Source organism: Amblyomma maculatum, unplaced genomic scaffold, assembly GCF_055883805.1.
Source record: "Amblyomma maculatum isolate TAMU_Amacu unplaced genomic scaffold, ASM5588380v1 scaffold_19, whole genome shotgun sequence".
NCBI classification, from domain to species: Eukaryota; Metazoa; Arthropoda; class Arachnida; order Ixodida; family Ixodidae; genus Amblyomma; species Amblyomma maculatum.
Genome location: NW_028146744.1, coordinates 10107653 through 10127290, shown reverse-complemented (window position 1 = coordinate 10127290; position 19638 = coordinate 10107653). Strand labels below are relative to the sequence as shown.

The window sequence follows — 19638 nt, the reverse complement described above, 5'->3', positions numbered from 1 at the left end:
AATGACATTATAGTCACTAATTCCTCGACGATATGTAATGGATGAGAGAGTATCGGGGTTATTAGTCAGAATAAGATCCAGAATGTTTTCTGATTCTGGCGTAACGCATTTTGGCTTTGAAACTAATTATGTGAAACCAAAGTTCAAACAGATATCAATGAAGTTCCTTTTCTCTACTGGACCGATTATTGAAGAAGACGGAAGGTTACACCAGTCTATGTTTGGGAAGTTAAAATCCCCGAAAAGAAGAATGGAGGCATTTGGGTAGCTTGCTGTGAGTTGGATAAGTTGTTATTGAGCTCATTACAAAATTCAGGAGTGGAATGGGGAGGCCTGTAACAGACTCCGAGTAGCACTGTTATTGGTGATGTGCAACATAGTAATCAGATTATTTCGAGCTTAGATTTTACATTTACAACGGAACATAAAATTTGCTGATGAACTGCAATGAGAACACCACTGCCCCTTGATCCTTCGCGGTCAGTTCGATAAACTTTGAAGTCGGGCAAGTCCGCCAAAACTTCGGTATCAGTGACGTCATTGTGTAGCCAGGTTTCTGTTAGAATGAGTAAGTTGCTGCCTGTTGATGACATGATATTAGACACGAGCTCTCGCTTTGGAGGATAACTGCTTATGTTAGTGAAGATAGCGGAAAACGAAAGGTCATTTCTGGAAGTGGGTCTTGGATTATTCTTTCTTGTTAAGGGACGAGATGATTGCTACTCTATTTCTGTGACACGGTCAGATGTATCATCGAAAATGTAACGTTCAGGGCCAATGCACAAAGTCTTGTAGCGGAGAGAATAAGCTAATGATTTGGATTTAGCAAATGACAGATGTTTTCTTGCTTTCTGAACTGGGCGAGTGAAGTCTTCGCCGATACTATAGTTTGTTCCTTTGAGCATTCGGCCTTTTGATAGAAGAGCGTCCTTCATTTTCCATTGTGTGAATTTTACTATTATGGGCGATTGCGACCCTCTGAGTGTTTCCCTAAACAATGTGCGCGTTATATATCTCTGGGGTTAATATCAGTTTGTAGGTTATCAAGACAAACCTGGATAACTAGTTCCTCAGACTGAGTATAGGTCTCATTAGTAGTGGTGTCAGGGATTCCATAGAAGATAAGATTATTACGGTGCGACCGGTTTTCAGCATTATCAATACGAGCCTCTAACTCCGAAACACGGCGAGCTGTTTCAGTTGAAGTCATTTGTAGGTTTTCTATGTCTTGGCGCAGGAACATGAGTGAAACTGAAATTGAAAAAAAATTTATTTCCAGTAATATAAAGGAAATGGGCCTTGGGCGAAAAGCTACGATAGCTTGAGAGATGCCCGAGGCCCAGTAATGGCAAAGCAACAAGACGTGTTACATTAAGGCGAAGATATACATATATAACATGAAAATTATGAAGCACAGAAAGAGCTCATATATACAAATGAAACAGCAAGTTAAAAACCAGCACAGTAAATTAACGGCCCACAATAATGTAACAGTATGCACAAAACATGGCAAAACGTAATGAAAATGAAGTGACTATTCTTACAATAATGTTTAAGGCAAGGAACGGAAAGTACAGAGAGACAGTGCAGAATTGATAAAATAAAGCTTAAAGTCCTTAATTGAGGCGGTAAAGATGTTTGGGTTGTGTATGTTATAATGATTTAATATGCATGGTAAAGTAAAACGAAGGCTCTGGTTACCGTATAACATCCTTGTTTGAGGAACGTCCATAATTTGTTTACTTCTGGCGTGAAAGGGTTTTTCGTAAGGCTTAAGTCCAGATATATTCTTCAAGAAGTCAGTTAAGCATTGAAGTGACAATTTAAGGCTGTGAAGTAGATGATACTCAAACATGGTATGCACACGATGAATCCTATATTGCGGAATAATGTTTCTGTGTGGGCAGTGTAGCATGCACCAGCAATCAGTCTAATTGCCTTCTTTTGGAGACCAAGTATGATGTTAAGATTTGTTTTGGATGTTGTACCCCAAACGAGGTGACAGTAGTTTATGTGTGATTGAATTATAGCATGACAAATGCTTTGGGGAAAATTCATTACGCAGTCTCGAGAGGAAACCAACAGATCTAGTAAGCTTGCTTTCAATATACATTAAATGGTCAGACCACCTCATGCAAGAGTCGAATATAATACCGAGCGATTTGAACTTGTCTACAATTTCAATAATATTATTTTCTAGATGCAGAGTATTGTTTACTGTAATATCCAGGCTAAGGAGACAAAAAAAGACTGCTTTGGTCTTGGTAGAGTTAACTATCAAACCATTAGCTGTGGACCATTTGTGGAGAGCACAAAGAACCAGATTTGTACTATCTGCACTGCTCGCGTCGTCATTGCTGCAGCCTTGTACATCATCGAATTCGTCGTTCTCCCCACATGTTCTCATGACGTCATTCTTGGTTGGGATTTCCTGTCCCAGCATCATGCTGTCATTGACTGCGCCAGTCCTCAAGTAGAGCTCATTGAATCGAGTGATGCACCGTCTGATGCCCTGCTCCACGAGCCGCGTCCTCGTTTTGCGGCCAAACTCCTCGTAGCTCATGACACAACCATCCCACCTGTTAGCGCTGTTCTGGTTCCCCTCACTGCCTCTTTTACCACAGCCGCGACAGTCCTCTTTGTGCCCTCTAACACTGTCTGCCGCTGCCGCCACTTACCGCTGCCGTTTGCCGTCCTTGACACGAACAACGGCGCTAGCACACTTCTGGTAGCCAATCCTCTTGCGTCTCCCGCTATGTTGATCGAAGGGCAGTGCCTTGGCCGCATCGAGCCCGTGAACCTTCTGTTCGCCTTTGATGATGAGTCATTCCCTGTTTGCCAAGTTGACGCCTTGACCCCAACTCGTGTGGCTTCCGATCCGCTACAGCGGGACCTTTTTGACCATTCTGTGGACAGCGCTCTGGAGCCGCGCCACCGTGAGCAACTTCTTGACCTTCTACACCAATTCCGCGCCTCCTTCGACATCCCGCAATCTTCCTTGGTCCGCACGACGACCGTTTCCCACCTCATCGACACTGGCGCTCATCCACCTCTTCATCAGCGGCCATATTGTGTGTCCCCGACTGAGCGCCGTGTTATTGCCCAACAAGTCGATGACATGCTGCAACGCGGAGTAATTAGAGAATCCTGTAGCCCATGGTCTTCTCCTGTGGTCCTAGTTAAAAAGGATGGCTCCATACGATTTTGTGTTGATTATCGCCACCTCAACAAAATTACTCGTCGTGATGTGTACCCCCTCCCACGAATCGACGATGCCCTAGACTGCTTGCAAGGCGCAGAATTCTTTTCCTCACTCGATTTACACTCCGGGTATTGGCAGGTGCCCATGGCAGAGGCGGATCGTGCTAAGACCGCCTTTATTACTCCAGACGGACTATACGAATTTAATGTTATGCCATTCGGACTCTGTAACGCCCCAGCCACATTTGAAAGAATGATGGACACTGTACTGCGCGGCCTGAAATGGAACATCTGTTTATGCTACCTCGATGATATTGTCGTCTTTTTAACCGACTTCTCGACCCACCTAACTCGGCTTCGTCAGGTCTTCACCTGCCTAACCCGCGCCGGTCTTCAACTGAACCTAAAAAGTGCCGCTTCGGTGCCCGTCAGCTCACAATACTTGGACATGTTGTGTGCAAAGATGGAGTTCTGCCTGATCCTGAGAAGCTGCGCGCCGTCGCTGACTTTCCGAAACAGACCACTTTGAAACAACTGCGAAGTTTCGTGGGCTTCTGCTCGTACTTTCGTAGTTTTGTTCGGAATTTCGCAATCATCATAGCCCCCCTTACACAGCTCTTGAAAGGCACCCCTAACCTCTCCTCTTGGTCGCCAGCCTGCGATGATGCATTCGCGACACTGTGCAATGTTCTGACGTTCCCGCCAATTCTTCGCCATTACGACCCTACTGCACCTACAGAACTTCACACCGATGCCAGTGGTGTCGGCCTCGGCGTCGTCCTCACCCAGCACAAGCCTGGTTTCTCCGAATACGTTGTCGCCTAAGCAAGCCGTGCTCTTACCAAAGCTGAGTCCAACTACTACGTTACCGAAAAGGAGTGCTTAGCAATTGTGTGGGCTGTAACGAAGTTCCGCCCTTACTTATACGGCCACTCCTTCGAGGTAGTTACAGATCATCACGCTCTCTGCTGGCTCACGTCTCTCAAGGATCCGTCTGGCCGTCTCGGGCGCTGGGCTCCCTGGCTTCAGGAATACGACATCCGTGTAGTGTACCGCTCTGGCCGCAAGCACTCTGGCGCCGACGCTCTTTCTCAGTCACCGGTGCGCTCGCCTAACTCATCGTCCCCTCCTCAAGCATCCTTGTCAGCACTCACCATTGAGGATATGCCTTTCGAGCAACGACAAGATCCTTGGGTTTCTAACCTGCTAGATGTCCTTGGCACTACTTCCGTGGCTACGCATCCTCGGGCACTCCGCCGACAGGCCTCCCGTTTCACCATTCGAGACGGCCTTCTCTACCGAAGGAGCTACACCTCAGATGGCAGAACATGGCTTCTTGTCATTCCGCGCCACCTCCGCTCCGAGGTTTGTGCCCACCATCACAGTGACCCGCAAAGCGCTCATGCCGGCGTCCTGAAAACCTATGATCGAATTCGTCAGAGGTACTACTGGCGAGGAATGTACAATTTCGTACGGCGGTACATTCGCTCTTGTACCGCCTGTCAACAATGCAAGATTTCTCGCCACCCCGCTGGCCCTCTCCAGCCTTTACCGTGTCCAGCTCGCCCTTTTGATCGCGTGGGAATCGACCTTTATGGTCCGCTACCACGCAGTGCCGCTGGTAATCGATGGGTCATCGTCGCCGTCGATCACCTGACCCATTACGCCGAGACTGCTGCACTTCCCGTGGCGAGAGCTCGAGAGGTCGCCCATTTTCTTCTGCACCCCTTCATTCTTCAACACGGCGCCCCTCGCGAGCTACTGAGTGATAGAGGTAGTGTCTTTCTTTCCGAAGTAGTCCAAGAGCTTCTGTTGTCTTGCAAATCGATACATCGGGCTACAACTGCGTACCACCCGCAAACAAACGGCCTCACGGAGCGCTTCAACCGTACACTTGGGGACATGCTCACAATGTATGTTACATCTGAATCTGGAAGCTCCAACTGGGACCAGGTACTGCCATTCATAACGTTCGCGTACAACACTGCCACCCAAGCAACAACTGGTTTTTCGCCCTTCTTTCTCTTATACGGCCGTGAACCACCTTGTACTCTGGACACAATTTTGCCATACCATCCAGATGCCTCTGAGTACAGTGCTTTGTCAGATATTGTACAGAAAGCCGAGGAATGCCGTCAGCTAGCTCGCACGTTTACCTCCCACACTCAAGGCTATCGCAAAGATTAGCATGATAGCGATACTCCTGCTCCCACGTTCCTGGCCGACAGCTTCGTTTGGCTATGCATTCCTGCACCAACAAACTAGAAACCAAATACCACAGACCTTATCGCGTCTTGGAACGCACATCCCCTGTGAACTACGTCATTGAGCCAGTCACCCCTTCTTCCGACTGCCGCCGTCGCGGCCGCGAGGTTGTCCACGTTAGCTGCCACAAGCCATATTACAACCCTCTGGTCGTCTCTTCTCCCTTAGTCGCCACGATGGCGACTTCTTCACGTGGGGGAAATGTAAAGAAGACAAAGAACAGAAAATGCTGCGGCATCGCCATCACCATCGCTTGTCTCCGGCGCCCATCTCTCGTGCTGAAGCTGTGCCCTGCGGCTGGCAATTCGACCCTGCTGTGCCCGAATTACTGGCAGCGCTAGACGTTCAAACCATCTATTAAATCCACATTTCATATTGATTAGTTCATCGGCAGAAGATCCCCTAAGAAAAAAACTAGTGTCGTCAGCGTACTGAAGGGGGGACACCCCTCTTAAAACTTTTTTCCTTATTTATGAGTGGATCTGACTGAAACTTGCACCATTAATGTACTTTTGCATGCTGATTTCAAATATCTGATTAGTTTTCTTGTAGATGAAATAGCTTTCAAAATAATCCCTAATTCATGTTCTTCGTTTGGAGGTGAGTTAATTACTAAACACTTTATGGCATGAGGAGAATAGCCCTGCCAGAGTGATCTAGAAGGATCATAGAGTGCCGCTAGTCATGAATTAACGTGGTAGAAGAATTTGAACCAAAGTTACAATAAGTCAAACTTTTATAAATAAAAGCCCAGGTTGGCACCTAAGATTGATAATTAATTCGGTAAATGTTGCCGCATAATAACTGTACATATTTTTGTCCTACGGCACTGTCGAAGGTTTTCTCTTTCTAACAAGACAAGAATGAGAGCTGTAGCACAAATAGACTAATCTCTCCTCCAAAATTGCAGTTTTGAGAAAACGAGGAAAAACACTTCACAGCATGTAGGTGTAAATTATGTCAATGATTGATATGTCAACAAGATCAGAAACAGGTGGAAAGTGATCTGAAGCGAAAATTAATGGCCTATGCCAATTTGAGCCAAAGTTACGCAATAGGAAACGCTTGAAAGGAAAATTCCATTTGGGTACCGAAGACAACATAACCTTCTCAGCAAATTTTCTTTTGTCGTCACTGCATTTACCTTGGTTTCATGAGACTCGCAGGATTCCCTTTCTAGAAAAAAAAATTTTAAAGCAATAGCAAGAACAGGACCAGAGATATTGATCTTTAAAAAATGCAACACTACCGAAATTGGGGGATTGTCGGAAGCACTCAAGCCTCACGGCATTTAATCAGGAAGGGCAACCCCAAAGACCTCATGCTATTAAAACGCACCAGGAGCATAGTCGGGGTGCATGCTGTCACGGTGTTTTCTTTTTTCTGTTTTAGCAACACCAAGCGAAGCTGCCCGCTTCTTTGCAGAACGTACGCTACGGTGCAAGTCCTTTTCTTCAGCTCTCCTGGACCCAGTTGCTGTCACATTTGTACTGCATTCTTGCAGAATTGCTGCTGCTGTATGCTTGCAGCCGGCATTGAAGCGCAGCACAGCTTCTGCTGTGGCTGCTTCCACAGCAAACAGTGATGAGTGCCGCTCTTTGTGGATCAAGGTCCAGATGACCGAGTGGAAGCTTTCGTTCGAGTTCTGGGTCTTCCCCCGAATGCACCTCTGCAGCAGGCTCTTCTCTGATAAACGACTATAAACAGGCAAAAGAGCATCAGCCACATCTCTTGGCAGACTGTAATTGTGCTTTGGTGCAGGCTCCTCTTTTGCCTTTGCAGCGTTGTGGCGGCACCATGACTTCTCACCGGTAGGACACAAACTGTGTTTGGGGCAGTCATCAGTAGATGTGATGTGGTAATATGTCGCCATCACAGCTCGCTGCATGGCATCCACATCACCTACATTTGATCGAAGCGCTCGGCCATAATATATTGCCAGCTTGTCAACTAGATCAGCTGTCAGCCTTCCTCTGCCACCAAGACTTTGCTTCCCTGCACCCTTGTGTCTCTGCAAGAGGTTGCGCAAAGCTGCTCCCATACGCTTGTGCACGTGATTTATGCAGTCCTCTTTGACTATTTCAATGTAGCCATAGATTGCAGCATCTTTAAGAGCACTGAACGTGCGACTGTCCCCATCGCATAGCATGGTTGTGTAGCGCATGTTGTGGCGCTGCAGAGATCTTTCAAACAGAATTTTGCCAGCCTCTACTTCCATTTGACCAGCCTTGGAGTTGGTGTTTTTTTGGCACTGGTGGCGTTATTTCCAAAGTTCGTAGCCGTCAGTGTTTGGCTTGGGACCAATTTCGCAGCCCAGACAAAAGTTTGACAACACCACATAATCAAGCACGTAACCAGTGAAGAGTTCCACCACGGCACCGACGCCTATATGTGATGAGTGTCCGCGCGTCATCCATGTGCCGTCGTAGCACACGGCAATGTTCCCCCTATGCCCAAAACACAAGTCATCGTAGACCTTCGCCACTGCCTGCGCGGCTTGTGCCATAGCGGTCGTGGCGGCTCGGGTAGCAGCGGGTTGCAGTGTGTTCTTCAGATGCCGTTGAAACGTCTTGTTGTGCATCCCGCGCCGCGACAACCCCATCGCCGAAAAGATATCGTTCATTGCTGTCTGGCCGTTACCGGTCGACAGCATTGCTCGACTAGCCAGAATATTCAGCTCAAAAGGATTGCACCTTTTCTCGCCGTCAACCCTCCGCGAGTTCCACTCGGCCGCAATCTCACCGCAGTTGTCGCACAGCACGATCAGTTTTACGGCGAGGCCATAGCTCCGGTCGCTGGTAATTAAACGCACGCATCCACGACACGTTTTGCACCGCACGGCATCCAGAAGGATATTCACAATGCTGAGGTCAATTACCGCATAGGAGGCTGTTCCGTCCGCATCTGACTCTGCGGACGCACCACTTGCATCGGCGAACAGCGCGGTCTTTCGTGCCGTCGCCGGCGTCGATACCAGTCTATCAAGCGTAGCCTGCTCACGGGCACTCACTTGAGTTATGTCACTGTTAGTGACAGGCGCGGTATCAATACGTACACGACTGCAGTCGGCACGAAGAACGGCGCCGTTGTCCAGCGGAATCGGAGAAGCGTCGCCGCCCGCAACGTGATCGTCACACAATCCCGCAGCACTGGCACTTGCTTCTTGCACAGTATGCAACGAAGTCGCATTCTTAACGCGTTTCTTTGGTTGCTTTCGCCCGAACTTGTGCAAAGAGCGGTACTTCTTCGCGCCTGGCATGACTCTCGCGTTGCACTAGCGTGGTCGGCAGAAAGACAAAATGGCGTCACTGGGAGTCCGCATTTCAGGGCTAGCTTGCCGGAACCAACCAAACGACGCCATTTTGATCACTTGCCTTAACCGGCCAATAGTAGCGCGCGCTGCATGCTATCTTTTTGTTTGTTTTTTATGGGGAAGGCGGAGCGTACAGGGTTGCTTTCCGAAAGAAAAAATAAGCCGAAAGCGCGCGCTTTCGAACGAGACCAAAATCGCCGCGGTGGAGCGCGTAGTTCTCATGCGCCGGGCGATCGAAATTGGGTGTCGTTTGTCCAAGGTCAATGTACAACTGGTCGCGCAACTTGGAAGAAAACGCGTGCAACTGCCTACTGCCAGCGGCATCAACTCGATGATGAGGGCTCCTGCGAACTGTGAGGCAAATTACTAGCGCACAGAAAATAAGATCTGGGGGGGAATTCTGTAACGCTCTCAATACAAAACCAGTCTCAAACCGCTCAACTTGCCCTGCTCCTATTGGTCGGCGGCCATATTGAAATTTTGCGTCATCACTGATCTCACCGAAGACTGCGCTTACGTCATCAACAAGACTAAAGTGGTGACGTTGCCCATGAGCTGAATATTGACTGAAATTGTGAGCGAAACGAGGTAACCCCAAAACCAGTCAACTGAGTAGAGCGAAAATGGCGGCTGTGTTCCTTGCGTTGCTATAGCGTTGCGCTGGCTGTGTGACAGTTGTGTCGGTGCGATCCACGGCGTAGAAGGGAGGACGAAGACGCGTTTGACGTACCGGTCTAGTTGTTCCGACTGTGTTCAACTCGGAAACCAGCAGAAAGTGGAGTGACTGTGCGGCGATTGCCGACGAACATCGATGAACGGGGGCTCACGGACGAGTGCGCAGCCACTGCGGCTGCATGCGCACCGCGTTTTTTTGCTATCGGGGGCTACCAGCTTGCGTCGGGAACGTAACATCGTTTGCATCGCATAGCCATCGATCAGCAGGTGCGTGCGCTGATAGCGGAAGCCATCGGGCGGAACGCTGATTGTCGTCAAGGTGCCGCGGTGCGATATGGAAAGAAGTCGCTAGGCAAGGGGTTTACGTTGTGAACATCACAGTAGTGAGTAAATGTTGGTTTTGACTGTGTGTGTTTGGCTACGACTTCGAAACGTCATTGTAAACTTGTATTGTGCCTATTTTATTACAGATCTGCGACGCGAACATACGCACTTTTGACCCTCGTTGCCCCCGGGGACCAAGGACTCCAAACAACGCTTTCGTCTAGCGGTACTCCTGCACGCCGAAAGGTAAACGAAGGCCTGCTAAACGCCTGCGACTTTTTCTTGGGTAAGCTGTAAAAAAACCCGCGTCGGTTATCGAACGATATTGATTATATGCATTAATATGTGCAATCGACCACTGGCTGTAAGTTGGCTTCTCTGCAAGTCTTGTTTTCTAACCAAAAGGACTCGTTCCCCCTCGCAATGTTAAAAAACGAACAGAGGAAAGATCTCTTTTCTTTCCAGCTGTTGTCTTCGAGATTACCCAGCGACACCTGACGAAAGTTCAATACCTGTATATACCTCAAAATACAGAACGAAGGGACTAGGGATTGTAGTGCCTTGCCCCCATTCGTTACGCTCCCTCCCTACGACACGTTCGCTACTCGAAAGTGTGAGTACGCTGCAAAAAGCGCCAGCTTCTTTTCGTTTCAGCAAGAACTAGAAGACTGTTGTGTGACAACGAGACCCTTTGGTTGGATTACGAGCCTTACAGAGAAGCTAACTTGTATTTCGGCGAGTGATCGATTGTCTGAATTCGCTGAAGCTGCATGCATAAGACGGACTATAGTTATGCATATGAATGCTTGTTAATGTACACATTCAGTGTTATGGCACCAGGAACCAAATATTCAATGTTTGAAATCTCTTTACTGCCTAAGAAACCGTAGCGCTTGTGTTGTGCAGGTAATCTTAACACATTTTTGTTTATATCACTGTGAAGCTACAAGGCTATCCTTACAATGATGCTTGCTTGGACAGCCCTGTGACACGTTGCCAACATTCCTGTGAATGTTTATCACCTCACTGCGGGCTAGTTGGTATGGATCTTTGATTGTATACTAGAACATGCGAAAAGCGGACTTAAGTGGATGTCATTGTTTGGTTATGCAGGAGACTGTGACTACCCACTGGAGTCATGGCTGCTTACACCAATGCCAAGTCATCCCAGACCCAACTTGCTGTCCCTTCTCTGCTATCACCTTGCAGCCTGGCACAGTTGGCTGTGGTCACTAGCTGTGTGGTAAACATGCTTAAACCGAAAAGCGTAGCGTTACAGCAAGGTAATAAATATCCATGACGCTTATTGGAATCAGAAAATGGCACCAAAGATTTTTTACTGCCACATATACTCAGTAGAAGCACTTATTTCTTGGCCGCTGTATTTCACTCGAGTGTTTTTATTGAGAAAGAGACATCATACATACCAGCACACTTACCTTGATGTACAATGACCATACAACATTGACATGTATATTGCAGAATAATTATCGGGCTCAAAGAAGCCGCTCCCTTTCAACATATTGAAGCTACCTATATAAATAGGTACTGTATGCATGGTGCAGTGTGCAAAACGCTTACATATCAGAGGTAAAAATGCCAGCTGGATGGTATACTACCAGAGATCTTGCTCGCAGTGCTAAATGCTGTAACAGCTGTTAGGAGAATGGTGTACAAATACTAGGCTGTAGTGCCCACAATGATTGCTGAATGATTACAAAATTCTAGTGAAAATAAAATAAGCATCACACATACATCGTTAAGGCAATGTGTGAGCAGATGTTATGTACACTAATAAACGTGTAAAACTGCAAGGGGACTGCTGAGCAGCTTTAAGACAGTAGAGGCAGCTAAGACATGAGCGTTCAAAAATATTTTACACCATAAACATGGTAGAACGAGGGAAATAAGATGGCTACTCAATGCAAAACAGCACTAAACAAGGGTTGAGGAGGAACCTTGGTTTGCTAGCCAAAATGCCTCGGCGGCAGCTTTTCGATGGAGGCGAAAAGCAAGACGCCCGTGTGCTGTGCGATGTCAGTGCACGTTAAAGAACCCCAGGTGGTCGAAATTTCCGGAGTCCTCACTACGGCGTCTCTCATAGCCTGAGTTGCTTTGGGACGTTAAACCCCACAAACCAACCAACCAAGCAAACAAAATCGAAATGTGGGCTCGGCTTTCAAACTGAGGCTCCCCTCAACCCGTGTTCAGCGCTCTTTCATACACCATAACCATGTGATAAGCACCTCTTTACTTAATTGTCACCTACTTTTGACCTTGGAATTTATTTTCAAAGTTATTTTCACCAAATAATCAAAAAAAGCATCTTTTGTGCAAACTGGCTTTTCAATTGAAATGGTTTGTACATAATGCACACAACATGGAAAGGTAATAGAATGAGGAATGTGTGTAAAATGAACATCTTTTTGAAACACTGCACAGACTCCATGATGACACTTCAAAACTAGCACACATTCTTCGCCTTCGAGGTAATCTGCACACCTCACTGGTGGGCCCCTTGTTTATAAGGCTAGGGAAATTTAGCAGATTCACCAGCTCGCCTCCGGCATCGCGCACCAAGCTTGCGTGATGTGTTTGCCTTTCCCGTCGAAAGGGGGGGGGGGGGGGGATACCGTTCAACATGAACAGACACTGACAACGTTTCAACAATGTGCCACTAACAAACACAGCCTGCTGCGCGAAATACAACATACTGCACATCCCTGTCCAGACCTGGCTGAACAAGCTCGTCCTCTCCTCGGTCACTATATCAAATTTCTGAATAAAGTATTTTCTTTCTCTGAACACACCATAGGAAGCATTAACATCACAGTTTGTGTACCTTATAGAGACTAAACAATCAACATCAAAGCATCAACGGAATATCGGGAACGGAGCCCGATGTGGCCGAAGTCAACTGGCTGCGAAGCACAGGAGTGACTGTCACCGTGGCTTGCATGAGGAATCCGTGGTGGAGGGTCGTGTGTCGGATCTAGCTGCCACCTGCCTTACTGCAAGTGCAAACGTTCCTCTGTCGGCAAACACAGTAATGTAGCCTTCATGATCTTCTTGTATTTTCTTTTAAACAAACAGAACAGCAGACCACATACCTCCCACTCGTCGCTCTTGACATCGATAGTAAACACTGTTTGACAACGCTGACACTCTTCAGTAAGCTGATGACTTAGTAGATTTTCATGCCCAACGCTTTCACCACGCTGATCACTGCAGGTTCGTAGCCTTCATTGTATTCAATCGGATTTTTCCAGCTGCTCACGACATCCGCACAGGACCTCGATTTCAGGCGACGCACGGAAATTAGCAACTAGCCGAGGAATCAGCTGTTTTCTGGCAAGCCGCCATGTGCACTCTTTGACACCGTCAGCGTGCCCTCGCGGAGACAAAAAGTTACTAAAGAGCAAATTTAATTGCGAAGCATAAAACGTATCTCCTTATGCTTCGTGTTAGTTAGTTGTAAATACAGTTCCTCAGCAGAATAAATATTTATTAATTTTATTTACTGCGTATTAACTGCGCCGTTTCATAAAAACTTAGGAGACGGTCCCTCGTCGGCCTCGGCTAGCGTTGCGACAAATGTGTAGCAGTAGGCACGACCGCGGAACGGAGATCTCAGGGGCGGAGTCATGCTACGAGTCACTGGCAATTGGTCGATTCCGTAATCCGTCACGATCGACGTCTTAAGGTCACGTGAAAGCCGCGTCAATTTGACGTCACGCTCTACAACTTGAGAGCGAAATTGAGAGCGTTATAGAATTCCCCCCCTGCCAGAACTCCAAAGAACTAGAAAGTAAACATAATATTCTCACTCAGGAATGAATGCAGTTTTTGTTTCTTGCGTAAGAAAAAACGTGTCACATTTTTAATAATATTTTAATTTGTTTCTAACGGCCTCTCTCGGCCACTTATGCGCTGCGTAGTTGCCCAAAGCTCAGACATGGCGGCTTTTTTCTTCCGCGGGATTGGTGCGTCATCGGCCCCGGTTCAACGTTCATCGCTGCGCGCTGCGTACAGAGTGGGATATCTGTAACAAACAGTCAGTATTTTATTATGCTGGTTGTGGTAGAGCTTTACAGCAAGGCGAAGACTGTGTGTGCTCGATGAGAAACTGATTGCCGCTGCATGTGCGCATTTCCGGACGATGGGACAATGCTGCGTCACAGCTCGGCGGTTCGGCTCGGCCTCCCAGGCATGTCGCAAAAGTGGTGGCTTAATTGTTTTACGGATACACGTCTGCATGAGCGGCGTATCGCTGCATGTTTTAATTGAACGGTGAAGGTGAGATTTTATTGCCCCCAAGATGCGTGTCGCACTGCTCAAAGCCTTCCGTTCCGCTCCCTTTGCTGCGTGTTTTGCTTACTGCGTCGTATTACCGCACCAACGTTCGCTGAACGTGCTTTAGCTGTTATTACAGTGATGTTCCTATTGTCAATGGGATCTTTCTCATGAACATGTTAAATGCTTAAGTTGTAAATTTGTAACCTCACATTGACTCCTCTCAGTGGCAAATGAAGCGCGAGTAAAATAATGGAATCATGAACAGGGCGAGATTTATTGGAGAAAAGCTATATCGTAGATATTTTGACTTCTCAGCCGCATTAACTTCTAAATACTAGTAATCCCAATTTGAATTGCTTACCTGAGCTCTTACAGGTTGGCGTTCTAGCGCTAGCGTTAGTTATTCCGTTCGTTTGTTTTTGTCGTTCTTTGACACTGATGAGCTCTTACAGGTTGGCGTTCTAGCGCTAGCGTTAGTTATTCCGTTCGTTTGTTTTTGTCGTTCTTTGACACTGATATGTACTTTGTTAGCAAGATTTTTTACCCTTTTATAATCTCACCGCGTCTCGTTAGGAGACCTACGCTGAGGTCATTTTGTTATCACGAGGATTTCATGAAGACCGTGAGGAATGAGCGGTGGTCGCTTTCCTACACTTAAAGATTTCATTGTCGTGAATCGTCCATGTAAGTAATCGTGAATTAATAAAGCCTGGCTTTCTATGCAGCACAGCTTCACTCATTTATGCCCTTAGTGAAATGCCTCAAGCCATGTGATTCTATCCATGTGCTTGCCGAAGCCCCAGAATGCGTTTACATGACGCGCGACGAAAGACTAGGCTAACGACGACGGAGGCAGAACGATGCTATGATAAGGTGGTTAAAGATGCCGTAACATTTCAGTTAACGTAAAACTTGACTGTAGAAATCCATGTCAAGTTGGCTGAACAGTTACGGTGTCCATTTTCTGCCTTATCTGAGCATCGTTCTGCCTCCGTCGTCGTTGGCCTTGTTTTTCGTTTACAAGTAAAAAGACGATCAAATTCCCCGCCAAAATCACGTCCCTGTGACGTCACACGCAACGTCACGTGTTTGTTGTGCCTCACAGTTCGCAGGGGGCGCTGGGAAACTAAAGCCTCGCTCAGAGTCGACACGCAGGCTTCTATGGGAGTTACGCTACCATTTGTTCTTCTACCATGGTTTGTCCACAATTTAAAGGGCAGTGGGTGTGGTACTGCATTTTTTAATCGCTATAACTTCATAAATACGCGGGGTATAAGGATGAAAATTTGCGTGCAGATGCGGAATGGTGCGAGGAATACGAAAATGAAAAAATTGAAAATCCGATTTTCAGGCCGATTTTCGGTGCCAAAGAGCCGTGTCCCCCCTGAATACAACTTGTATGATAGGCTATGCTCGCAAGGTTGTTAGCATAGACATTAATGAAGAACTGGCCAAGAAGGCTACCTTGCAGGACACCATATTCAATGAAAAGAGAGCTAGACGTGTGATTATCGACCGAAACGACTTTTAGCTTTATATTATTTAAAATAATTTCCTTTTGCAAGAGTAAAGCAGATTTCGTGGACTTGCCCTTTCGAAATCCAAAGTGACTGGCATTCATTAAGGCATGTTTAGAAAAGAACCCATCCATTCTCTTGAGCATTACTTTTTTAAGAGCCTTTGAAAAAACAGGAATAGAAATTGGCCTACAGTTTGTCATCTTGTTTATATCGCCTCCTTTGAAAATAACAATTACATTTGCATATTTCATTCGTGCAGGAAATATTCCTGATGTGAGCGACAAGTTAAAGATGTAGCCTAAGCATGGTGCTAAGAGATGCGTAACAAATTTAACTGGTTTAATTTGGAAGCCATCAAAATCAGTGCAACTTGTAGCTTTTAGGTTCATTATAATGCTAAAAACTTCCTCGCTGGTCGTTAAATGAAAAGAAAAAGTCTCTAAACCTGTATTTTGGAGAAACCAAGAGCTTCAACCGCGGAAGCACTCAGTCTAAAGCTTGTGACAAAGTCAATGAATTTTTCTGCCAGCAAAGAGCGGGAATAGGGCAAGCCATCGATCACAAGCTGACCAAAGTGCATATTTTTATTCTTGTTTAGAAACAATTCATTTAAAAGTTTCCAAAATGCTTTTAGACCTTTCCTGCTAGTGAGAATACGCGATTGATAGGCAGAATTAGATCTTTGCAGTTCGTTAGGTAATTCGTTGCGGTATTTTTTGAAAGCTGTAAGGTGATCAGGGTTCTGAGTGGACATAAAGTGTTTGAAGAGCCTAGACTTATGATTCATCATTTTGACGTGTGTTGGAATCACCCAAGGTTTACGGAGTTTCGTGTTTGATTTCTTTGTTTACCAGGGAAAACACTCATTTTAAATGTCTTTTAAAGTACTTAAAAAGAGCTCATAAGACTCATCAACGGAAGAACAGGCAAGAACACAGTTCCAATCTGCAACGCGTACAGACTCGCGAAATCGGGCAAGTGTCACATCAGTTACACATTGATAAGCAAAACTATTTGGTTGTGCGTAACTTGGTGAGCAGCCATGTGGCACGGATACGAAAATGGCACAGTGGTCACTAAGTTCACAAGCAATAGTACCAGCAGAAATGACGGGGGAGACAATGTCTAGTATAAAAAGGTCAATTGCACTGATTGACGTGGTTATCCTTGTGGGTGTAGTGATAAGATTTGTAAAACCATTGGAAGCAATTGTGTGATTCAAATGGCGATTTATACTAGAAGGTGCAAGTGTATTAATGTTGAGGTCACCACCAATAATACTAGAGTATTGGACTTCAGGGGCAAAATCAAGAAATTTGTCGAGATGTGTTAAGAACTTATCTGGGTCACCTGACGGCAGCCTGTAAACGACAGAAACCATTTTGTTCGCAGTCTTCAGCGCGAGCATTTCACAGTCAGGGGTCATTAAAGAGAACTCAGGCAATACTTTGCTATGAAAGCCACTGTTCTTTAGGTAAATGGCAACACCCCCTCCACGAGAAGGGCGATTCAGAAAAAAAGGATCATAGCCGGGCAGTTTCACCAAAGTCAGCATTGCATACGGCCCATGTTTCAGTTAGCAGAATTGCATCAAAATTGTGCTGCAGCGTGTCAACAAAATAAGAGAAGTCATCAAACTTGTTACGCAGAGACCGGACATTAATATGTAAGGCAGAGAAATTATTTAGGTCGAGGCAACCGTTTACTTTATGGGGAAGTAGTAATTCGTGATACTCCATTTTTAGTTTTCATTTTACGGCGAGTTATTGGGCTTGCAGAGCAAGGTCACTCTCTGATCGAATGGCAAAGGCAGAGTCCCCTTCCTTCCTTCTAACCAATATTTTGCCATTGACATGCCAAGCAAATTTGAAGCCGAATTGTTTCGCCTGCTCTTTCACGATTCCAAGAAGGTCTCGCGAATACTTGGTCATGTTCTTTTTGACAAAGACAGAGCTGTCTACATCATGGAAGGCGCTCCTTTTGGCGAACCATTTGTCCCTCAGCTCCTGACGAGAAAATCGGACAAGAATGATGGGAGTTCTGTCCTTTTTTGCGGGCAGTCTATGCATGGTCATGGCATCCTGTTGCAGTAGTGGTTCAAGAGAAACCTCGGCACCCACGTAATTAATCTTAGTCAGTAGGTCTTCCTGTTCACTCTGAATAACATCATGAAATTCTAGGTTTAAACGCTGACTACGCCATTCCAGGTCATTGACACTAGACTTGATCTTGGTCAAATCAGACCCAGCAGAGTTGCTTTACAGCACCGTAACTCGAACTTTGAGCTCTTTTGTTTCCTTCTCTTGGGCACCGAGTCATCCTTTGAACTTGTCGAACTCATCTGAAAGCAAGCCAATTGCCTTTTCGATTCCGTCCACTTTTTCAGGGAGGCAAAGGAGAGAGCTAAGCTTTCTGTTTATGTCTAGCAGAATTGCAGGGATATTAACTTCTGCCTGGTCGGCTTTCCCTGTGATAGCGCCATTACTTGTATTCGATCTGCAAGACCCACACTTCCATGTTTGTCTAAATGATTCTCACTTACTCTTGAGGGTTTCATCAGTCATACCCGAGCAAGCGCCCGAGTGTAAAGAAAAGTTGTACGCGCAGCATGTCAGTTGTGAGTGCTCTTCAGACAGCACTCCTCTACATGCGCAGCAACGAGACATGTGAAAACTAGACCGATAAATGCAGAAATGCATCAACAAGAATTTTTTTTTTTGGCAGCAGCGGCAGGTTTAGACTGAAGGTATAAGAAAAGTGACCAACCTGGAAAATCACAGGAGAGCGTTAGGCGAGGCGCGTCACACGAGCTGCCAAATGCGAGCGAAAAACGCCCACAGTAGACGAAGCCAATAAGGCACAGATGTGTCGCCGCTGTCGCCCAGGAATGCCACGAATGGTAAAGAAGCTTCTTGTTGCGTGAAGAAAGGCGCCAACTTCAAAACGGCAGTACCGAAGTAGCAGCCTCCAGGACAGCGCACGTTCAAGGGGCACACAGATGCAGAGGCCAGGAAAATGGCAGCAACACGGACTTGGAAATCAGGAGAGCGTTAGGCGAGGCGTGTCACACGAGCTGCTGCTGCTGCCAAATGATTGCCAAATGAGCTGTCAAGTGCTTGATAATAAGCTTCTAAGTAGATTATGCGCTTGTTAAGGTCGTTTATTGTTTTATCTGTTGTTGACAGCTGTGTTTTGAGGTTAATTATCTCTTCTATAAGTTGTGTTTGCCCTGAGGTTAGTTTCTGCAATTCGGTTAGGACAATGTCTAAGTTTGCGAGGCCAGGATTTATTTCTACATCACCGGATAGGGTTAGTATCAGGCGGACGACATGAACACATTCACAAGCAATAGAGACGCAACAGTGTGGGCTTGGAAACTGTACCAAGAAATAATTGCTTGATTTTTTAGCATAGAGTGCATATGTTTGACTGATCTGCATGGCGAAGGCAAAGCGGTTAGCAAACTCCGCCGTGGCACAGTCACCGAGCCCACAAAGCTGCGTCGACAATGGCTCCTCTTTTATAGATGATGGGATAGCTGCTCTTGATGGCGATGCGTCTTTCCAGGGTGGCTCGAGAACAGGCAGCTCACATTGCAGTGATAAGATTGACAGAAATGGCGATACTGTGATGTTATATATGGGCCCAGGTCCGTTCAGGAGCTCTGGGCAGGTAGCAGAGCAGGTTCACAGACACACGGACGCTTTTCTTTTCTTGACCAATTAACGTAACTGGCACAGACATGCATACAGCCTAGCTTATCCCAATAGGATATGTCCCAACACAAAACCGTCCTACTTCTGGTTTGGGACTTCCAGTCACCCGAGGACTCGGTAGCGCGGCAGGCCACGCTCCGGCGTCTGTATCCGGCGTCTGCTTCACAGTCCGGGGTACTGCGGTGTACCGCGGGGTACCGCGTCACGCCCGGGTACTGCAAAGTGCGGCACCAGTGCGGCAGCACAAGTGCGGCGGCCAGGCACGCTGGAGCGGTTGAGCTGTCTCCGCAAGCTGTTCGCCGGATGGCGAAGCGCTGGGCAGTACCAG

General features: G+C 46.7%; 1 long non-coding RNA gene and 1 pseudogene across 1 annotated transcript; one reads left to right on the top strand and one right to left on the bottom strand.

Moving 5' to 3' along the window:
* Nucleotides 1–719: 719 nt before the first annotated feature.
* Nucleotides 720–19279, bottom strand: LOC146171664 (uncharacterized; annotated as a pseudogene).
* Nucleotides 9164–11098, top strand: LOC146171665 (uncharacterized). The gene is made up of 3 exons (XR_014702828.1): nucleotides 9164–9837; nucleotides 9925–10064; nucleotides 10892–11098. It is a non-coding gene; the product is annotated as an uncharacterized LOC146171665 (long non-coding RNA).
* Nucleotides 19280–19638: the final 359 nt, after the last annotated feature.